Source organism: Pteropus alecto, unplaced genomic scaffold, assembly GCF_000325575.1.
Source record: "Pteropus alecto unplaced genomic scaffold, ASM32557v1 scaffold196, whole genome shotgun sequence".
Lineage (NCBI taxonomy): Eukaryota > Metazoa > Chordata > Mammalia > Chiroptera > Pteropodidae > Pteropus > Pteropus alecto.
This window is the reverse complement of record NW_006439717.1, coordinates 2,784,787-2,794,307: the sequence shown is the minus strand read 5'-3', so window position 1 is coordinate 2,794,307 and position 9,521 is coordinate 2,784,787.

Sequence of the window (9,521 nt, the reverse complement as noted above, 5' to 3'; positions counted from 1 at the left end):
CTATAATCATTAATTTAGTAGAGACTAGCCTCCCTGGAGCACTGTATACTCTGGCAGAAGAGCTCACTTCCTATCCCTACAGCCTGGAAACTTATTTATCCTCTTATACCAGTCTTCCTGCTTTTTGATGCTTGTGATAAAATCAGCCCAATAAAAGCTTCCTGTCTCTGAACACGTATGGTATTCAGTAATATGGGAAGATTGAATATTTTCTTCAGTGCCTCTGTCCTTATAAACTTTTACCCAAAACATAGACTTTCTCTTGCTTAATTTGTTAGAATTTGAGAGGCTCACACCTCAAATTCTCTCTCTCTCTCTCTCACGCGCGCACACACACACACACACACACTTCTTATGTTCCATGTGAGAGTCCACCAATCTCATTGACCCTTTAGAGGCTCATTCACTTTGGGGAGGAGGGGAGGGATACATGGGCTAATTTTCCCTACTCCTCCCTCCAAAAAAATGAGGGTCTACAAAAGGCTGTAACCACAGCTGAAACAAACCCAAACTGTAGCCTTAGCTACTAGGTCCTGGAAATTGTGATTTAGGTGTAGATGCTCTCTTTACAACATAAGAGAATTTAGTCACTATCATTGTCTGTGCTGCCCAGAAGCAAATAAAGATGAATATGAGAAACCAGGAAATTGGGAAACAGGCCATTCACGATGAAGGCCTGGCTGCTCCCTCCTTCCTGTGGAGTGAGAAGCTACATCTCTCCCAAGTGGGTAACAAAGACGGCAGGTCCAGGAGCCTTGGGGGATGGGGCACCCTGCGAGGAGACAGCAGTGAGAAGTGCCTGGTCCCGGTCCGCATGTAGCTACAAAGCCACAGCCATTCCTTCATCTCTTTTCCTGAAATCTAGGATCCCTCTGAGACAGGTCGAGATGCAACTTTCGCTGAGAAAGACAGCAAATGCCAACTGTCCTCTGGTAGAACGAGCCCCGGGTTTCTAAAGGCTCTGCAGAGGACTGAGGACCTGGGGATCTCCCGGTCCTCGCCAACAATCTCGAAGCCCCCAACTACTGCCCCCTCACACCACGACCACCCCGCCCCCCGCCACCGCACATGCTCTGGCATACCAGCGACCAGGTGTCCCTGGCCTGAGTTCCCCAGCTTAGTTCATTCATTACCTTTCTTCTAACCATCAGCAGTCCAGTGCTCATGTCCTGGGCTGGTCCCGGCGCGCATGGAAGGGACGCTCTTTCCACCTCTCTCTGCTAGATCACTAAGAGGAACAAGGGGACACGCGGATCCCACTTCCGCGCCTCCATCCCCACCCAGCACCGACTCCGGGCTCAGCGCCCACCTGCGCCTCCGCCAGGCGAAGAGCCCCTCGCCGAGCGCTGTCCCCCGCGCACCGCTGGCTGGTCCCCGCGCTCGCTTCTCTCTTCTCCTGGACTGGGAGGTGCTCTCAAATCATCCTCCAGGAGCTCCCTGCGTCCGCGTTCCCTTCTCATTCTCATTTCTCCATTTTCCTTCCCACTCCCACCCTGTTGAGGTCCGGCCTCTCATCATTCTCGCTTTCTCCCTCTCCCCTGGACTGCTGTCCCCCGCGCACCGCTGGCTGGTCCCCGCGCTCGCTTCTCTCCTCTCCTGGACTGGGAGGTGCTCTCAAATCATCCTCCAGGAGCTCCCTGCGTCCGCGTTCCCTTCTCATTCTCATTTCTCCATTTTCCTTCCCACTCCCACCCTGTTGAGGTCCGGCCTCTTATCTTTCTCTCTTTCTCCCTCTCCCCTGGACTTCACCCCTTTTCTTCCCCGACGTCTCTCTCGGTTCCCTCGACTCCATGGCCTTTCGCGCTCGACATTTCTACACCACCCACCTTCTTTCCAGCGAACCCCAGGCTTCCCAATTTGACCGCGCGGCACGCCTCCCTCGGAACTGCGGGCTCGGTCCTCCAGCAGGTCCCTTCGGAAGACAAGGACCCCCAACCCAGCACTGCTCTGGCCTTCCTCCTCCCCTGAAGGACACTCCCCGGGGGCTCCGCGGGCCGGCGGCCCCCACCCGGGGAACCCTGGCCTCCGGGGCAGCCCAGCTGTCAGGGACGACCGGTCTATTTTAAGTCCTGCACCCAACGTCCCCTCCCTGAGGACACCGGCACCGGTCCCGCAATTAAGGTAACAACTTGCCAGCCCCATACATAGCTAACGCGGAGCCAACACTCCCAGCGGGTCGCGCCCCTCAACTAGGCAGGCGGCGCAGCCATGGTGGGAGAAAGCGGGCCAGTGCCCCCAAACCCCACACCCCGCACCGAGGGCATCCAGGGTTGGGGCGGGGGTCCCCCAAACCCAGCCACCCCCTTCCTTCCTCCTTGGCACGGCCACCTCTCTTTGCAAAGGGAGTCACTCGAGCCCTCCCAGCCAGTCTCCTTTCCTTTCGTGTGCCCTGGTTTATTTAATTTCTAGTCAGCCTGGTCATTAGCCTGCAGTAACTCACTCAAAGTGTGATCCTTTGAAAAATAAGAAGAAGAATTTGGGACTATCAACAAGTTATGAAGACAACGCCTACCCTAAGTCTCAGAGGGTTGAGAGACGGGGCCGCACACGTGTGCTGTGGCCCCATGCACGCGCGCGCGTACACACACACACACACACACACACACACACACACACACCCATCCCGGCTGGGACCCAGGGATCCAGCCACAAGTTTTCACACTGACAAGTCTTTAAGTCTAACAGATAATATAAAAAGTTGCACTCACCCGCCTCTTTTTCTACCCTCTCCCGATTGGGATCAGAGGAAGAATCGGAAAAGGGTGAATTGAGAGACCCTGCTTTCTTTTCTTTTTGCCTTTCTAAGAGTGGAAATTTCCGTCATGTGATAGGGGGCAGCATCCCCAGTGTCGCGTTTCCTGAGGACCCTCCCTTCCAGCCCAGCCACCAATCGTCAGGCGGCAACCTGAGATGTAAACAGAAGCATCCTCCCAGGTGGGGCTGAGTTGGCCGCTGTCTCCTAGAGCCAAGCCTGGGAGCTGCGAGCCCCTGCTCTCTTTTTCCTGGGTCTCCAATAACAAGGATCTTTGTGTGATTGGGCTTTTGTTTATTTGTTTGTTTGTTTTTTGGACGATTAAGTTTCTTCATTAGTCAAGGTTACATTTATTGGATATGTCCTATATGCAAGGATCTTCATTTTGAAGTCAGTAAAAGAGTCCTTTCAGTAGGTGACTCTAAACTTCCTTCAGGGTTTGGGGATGTCAAACTTGAACTTCGCATAAAGGAAAAAATAAATAAATAAACATTTGTAAAAGGGGTACAAATGAAAAGCCTGTCATTCACAGTTAAAGCCACTTTATGCAAGAGGGATGCAGGGAATAACTTGCTAGCACTTGACCATGGCTAGGGGGCTTTTGTGGGAGTAATTTTTTTTCTGGGATCCCAATTTAAGCATAATCTTTGATGTATACAAAGAAGGAATTAGGGTATATATTGCTACAAATTCAAGTCTGTGTATTAAAGGTACTACTACCATTTTAAGGAAAACTACATTAAAACCATTTTCTGATGTTAACCAAAGTTTTTGTTTCAAAAAAAGCCCACATAGAAAATATGTTCGCCATCCCGTTTATTTAATACTCATACGTCATTCTTTAGGGGAAAAAATATTTCGCTGTGGAGATCTGACCCCGTAGTTTAGCAAACTCGCCAGGCAACGCAAATTACTTTCTGAATTCTTGAATATCCAAGTTCCCATCCCCTGTTTATTTAATACTCACACGTCATTCTTTAGGGGAAAAAATATTTCACTGTGGAGATCTGACCCCGTAGTTTAGCAAACTCACCAGGCAACGCAAATTACTATCTGAATTCTTGAATATCCAAGTTAATTTTATTCATATGGGTAACCCTCACTGTTTCCTCATATCACGCATACCCAGAACTATCTAATTTTACAGTTCCCGTTAACTAAAACACCAGCAGCATCTTAGGGCTTTAAGAAACAGGATTACAAAAACAAAAATCCATCCAGATAATGTGTAATAGTCAAGAACATTAAAAACACATTAACCCACAAACACACATGCACATCACATTGTACTAAAACCACCTGACAATGAAAATTCAATAGAAGGATGATGCAACAAATACCTTCTTCACTGGAGTTACCATTTTGGAACCTAAAAACAAATTAATTAATTAAAAGGAGTATATAAGAAATATTTGTCTTACAAAAGCTGGTTATCCCCCGCATGACCAAATGTGGTATACCTCTTCAGTGTGCCATAACAAGTTTCCATTTCGTGAAATTAGAATACATCAGAATAATTTTGAAGTTTCTTTAAACTTGTTGAAACTAGATTATCTTTACATTATCATTTTATTCTTATTTAATAAATATAAGCATCTTTCGTAAAGCTACTAAAATGTCAAAATTGTAGGATTGGTAGAGAATTAGTGAGAGATCAAGACAGATAGATATTTCTCTCTCTCTAACCTGAGATTTAGTAAAAGTAAAACCAACCTTTCTAAAAGCCATTCCAGAGAAAATACAAATGAAGATGGGATCAATGCAATTCTACGGCAGATTTACTGTGCAGCTGCTCAACTTTTTAATGCACAGCTTATTTAATCAATTCTTGGCATCTCTGTGTTCACTAGACAGAAAAGATCAAAAACAGTGGTTCTCTGCCTAATTTACCAGAGAACTGTGAGTTAATATTAATTATTAACAGTTGTGAGGTGAGGTAAAAAGAGTTGCATTCATCAATAAAGCAACGAAGTGCTGAACAAAGTTCAAGTCTGTCATCTTTTGTAGCTATTATACATCATTGGAGTTTTAGAAGAGCTCAAAGTAATGTCTGGGTGACATGAGCCAACTAACAACTCATTGTCTTCTGCGCTACAGTCAAAAACTTGAACCAATGGCTATGCAAAATCTAACCAACAATCCTCAAGGGTTTATTTGAAAACAGTGTTTGAAAGAATGTGAAGCGTCCCCAACCAGCAACGTGATAATCAAGGCAGGACCACATTGTAAAACACATTCTGATTTATCATCAGATCATTCTCTGGCTCTGGAGCAGCTTGAGTTCAAATCTCAGAGCCACCACCTGCCAACTGTGTGACTTTGCCTAAGTAACTTAAGTTCTTAGTGACTCGGTTTCTCCATCCAAAAAATGGAGAATATTTCTTAATACATTCTTTTCCTGACTTATTTTCAGACAGTGCTACAAACTGACATAGTGATGAAGGAAAGTAAAATGTATGCAACAGAGTAAAAAGCTTACAGAGAAGTTAGAATTTGCTACCGCCTTGACAAAGCTGAATTGTTGAAGCTCTCCACTCTATGATTACATTAACATACTGGTCCTAGTAATGGTTATTGGTTTGGTTGTGGATGCTTTTGTTTTAAGAAAAGTCCATGTTAAAATATTCCAAAATATATTCTCTGAACTAAAACTAATACTTGAAAACACAGTTCTATGCTTCAGTAACTTTGGAAAACACTGTGTTAAAAGTTATTGTGGGAGGTTTTTTTAATCAGTCTCTCTAAGTTGAGATGGAGTGAGCAGTTTTTCTCCATGATCATGAGCCCTTTTTGGAGGAACGTCTCTAAGGTCTAACGATCCAGAGAACAGCTATTACTAATTTTAGTATAAATAAACATCTTAGAAAAGAAATAGAACACAATTATTTTTCAAACACCATACATATGAAATTCCTTTGTTTATGGATTATCATTACAAAGTTTGATAGCAGTGATTTTAGTGGGCTTTTGTATAATATTTTTTCTTTGATAGTAGACTTTTACATAGGTTATTTTTCCAATTAATAATTATTAGAATTAGTAAAATGGCTTTAGGTTACAAGGCACCTTTAAATATATTATGCTGCTTGATACTAAAATAAGGCAATCATGTAGGTATTATCATTTTTCCCATCCAATGGGAGAGGAGAATGAGGTTCAGAGAAGTTGGGTAATTTCAGACACAGAGCCAATAAATGACAAACGAAGCATGAAGCAGGTTTCCTGACTTCAAATTCAATGTCTCCCCTTCCACAGCTCAACTTCCTTTTTTCTGAGCATTTTGTTTACTAAGACTGCTTGCTTTTTTCTGCCTACAATGTAGCCAACCCTAAATGGCATACTTAGCTATAAAATAATGGTTTTTAAAATTACTATAAAAGTAATTATCTCTTTATTAGAATTACATAAGCCTCTATAAACTTCTAATATCAGTATAATGATTTTCTTTTCTATGAGTTAGAATTTGTTTTTTGTGAGAAACTGAGTAATTCCATGACATCTGTTTATGGTAGAGTTTCTTTAGTGAATGTTCTCTAAATGGGCTACTATTTCTTACTGGCACTAAGAAAAAGATACTTGGATAGATCACTCACCTTCTCAGTTTCACACATGATGTAACAAGTAGATACTGGATATCAAAACAAAAATATCCGACTTGATTTAGGATCTTAGATCTAACTCTAGTGTCCAAGATTGAGATGTCAGGGCCCAGACTCCTAGGTCCCATCTAGGAAACGAAAAGGGACAGCAGAGCCCACACTACACCTGGATATAGTTCAGAGAGGAGAATATGCAGAATGTGATAGTATTTAACACCCAGCGCCGGGGAGGTCAGCTTTTGTTTCTCTGGTCTGGAAATGACACTACATGCAGACAGCTGACCAGTCGTGTCCACCTTTCTTTTCCGTCTTGATGCTCGGAGCACCAGTAAACTACCTCCCTTGTACAGCCTATAATTTAAACCACTGACCGCCCCCTCCGCCTCAATGCCATTGTCTCCCATGCCTTAATGCTTTTGAACACACTGTCCTCACTTCCTGGAAGCCCTTGCTACCGGCTCTGAACTTCACCTTTTACTCATCTTTCAAGCCCCAGCTCACATGTCACCACTAAAGTGAATGAAACCTTTCTCAGCTCCTCCAGCTACTTTTCCTTCTTGATAAGCTGGAGACATGGAGCGCTAGGGAAGTTTGAAGAAGGGTGGAAAACGAGAACTAGCGTATATTGGACATAGAATTTAGTACTTACAACTACCCCGCAAGGGAGATGTTTTTTATCCTCACTTTTCAGATGAGAAAAGAAAGAGTGAATGAGTTAGATAACGTGCAAAAGAATCAGACTTAGAACTTAACTGTATGTGATTCCAAAGCTCGCCATTCTGTCCCATCATTAGATTTGCCCTCATCCAGGCTCCAGAAGCACATCATAATATACTATTTTGGCACCTACTAGACTACAAGCCCCTCAGCAGCCAGTCTCCTTATTCCCAGTGTTTGTCATACCATTTGGCACAGAGGTACTCCACAGACATTTGTTGAATGAGTGAGTAAATGAAAGAATTAAGTAAACCCCTATATTTGCATATTATAACAAACACTCTCTGTGCCTGAGGTGTTAAATAAAGTTACCTGTGATTTATCTCTAATGATGTTTTGTATCTTCTCTTGATTTTTTTTTTCCTCTGAGGTTAAGAGGCAGGTACCATGATTAGGTTGCCAGTTATCATTTTGATGCCCAGGTAAGTTATCCATGATTGAGTCTGCCAGGCTACCAGCTACTCTGACATGCTTTGCACAACTGGTGTTTGAACAGAGACTGACATTGATTTTATATTGCCAGGTAATGCAATAGCAGCTTTGAGAAAATGATATCAAATTACTCTAAAAGCAAATTTTACCCTTGGTGACTTTCCTCAGAGAGTTAGAAACTTATTCATGTCTATATTAACTTTATATTTTCTTTATCTGGAAAAATAAAATAAAAGGGCTTATCATCAAAACTAGTCATGTTTAATGAGAATTAGCACTATAAACACACACACACACACACACACACACACACACACACACATATACACTTTTTTTTTTCTTTCCAAAGTACAAAGATAGAACATGTGCAGTTAAACGCTTGGTTTCTGATTTCTGGAACCAGACTACCTGGGTTCAATTTCTAGCTCTGATACTTATTAACTGTTTAATAATTATTAGACAATGTATTGACCCATCCATGCTCCAGTTTCCTCATCTGTAATTTGGGGATGACAATTGTACCTATTTATAGAGTTATCTAAAGAGTTAAATGAATTACTTAACGCACTTAAGCCATATATCCTTTTTCAAATTGAAAATGCTGATTATCGACACATCATTTGTTAATGAAAAAGTCTCATAATTACCCCAAAACTTCATTCTATTTCCCTGGGCCTGTTTCCTCATCCTTAGTACAAGAGGGAAGGAAGATCATTTGATCCTGTGTCCTGCGCGATCTTGACATTCTACAATTGCACAGTTTCTGGGTATTCACTTCTTTTATTTCCTTGTTGCCACAACAAAACCCTACTTTCCTATTATTTGTCTTCTGAAGAGATGGAGAACAGGAAACTATTATTAATGTATTTCCTAATCTTCACAAGACTGAATCTAAAATAAAACAAGACTTGCAAGTTTTCATGAAAACATTTAACTTTTAGTATTCAAATGTAGGACGCGGATGGGGTGAAAGAGGTCAGAATCATGTGCTTAATTCTCCATCATCTGCCCGCCTCTGGGTGACCCAGTGCTGCAGTACTGTTTCGTTTGTTCTCGTTGTGTAATAGGTCGTTTTCATGGTTCCTCTTGAGACTGTAAGTTCTGTAGATGCTTTTTCAAAATGTATTTACTGAATGAATAAATGAATAAGTGGATGAGTAAATCAGTTGATGCTTCTCTGTTTTTTAAGAAGTTAAAAAGATGAGCAAAATTTTTCTTAAAGAGCAGGGTGGAATTTAATCCAACAGAAACATTTCAGATTGAAATATTGCTGTGAAGAAGAATTTGGAACTTATTGACTTTAAAATTATAACCTGGGTTTACTTAGGGCCTTATTGCACTTCAGTCTGGAGGGGCATCTTCCTAACCTGTGTCGAACATCGAAGAAGTCTAATCCTCTTGGGACCTTTTGGGCTACTCCATGCAGCTGCCACTGATCAAGGAGGAATCTATCTTCTATTCTACTTGGGGGGCCAGTACTATTCCAGTCCCTTCTCTGCTGAGGCTCTCAGCAAAGTGGGAGGTCCAGGCCCTTCTCGTTCATGCCATTCTGCTTGATCGCACTTCCATAGCCCACAAACGCAGGACTATGTAGATATACCATGTTCCGAAAAGTGAGGCACATCTCACTTTTCAAGGTGGAAGCTTGAAATTCTGACTAATTTGACTGTACAAAGGAAGGCTCTGACACTTTGTGGATGCTGCCTTCATTTAAGCTATCTCTCCTCTCCGGATTCTGCCTGCCCACAAGTAGTCCCCTGCTCAAATCTGGCGACTCCCACCTTCCCCCTCAGAAAACCTAGTTCTATCCGCATTTGCTCATGCTCTGATTTAACAGACATTTTTCGGTTACCTTCTAAGGGCTAAGTGGTAGGGACAGAACCATGAGCAAAACCAGGCACATCCCTGTCCTTGTGGAGCTTATAATTTGGTAGGAGGAATTATTTTAATCAAAGTGTGACACTAAAAAATATAAAATGATGAAGACTGCATTGAAGGAAGGAGGCACTGGGCCTAGGGAA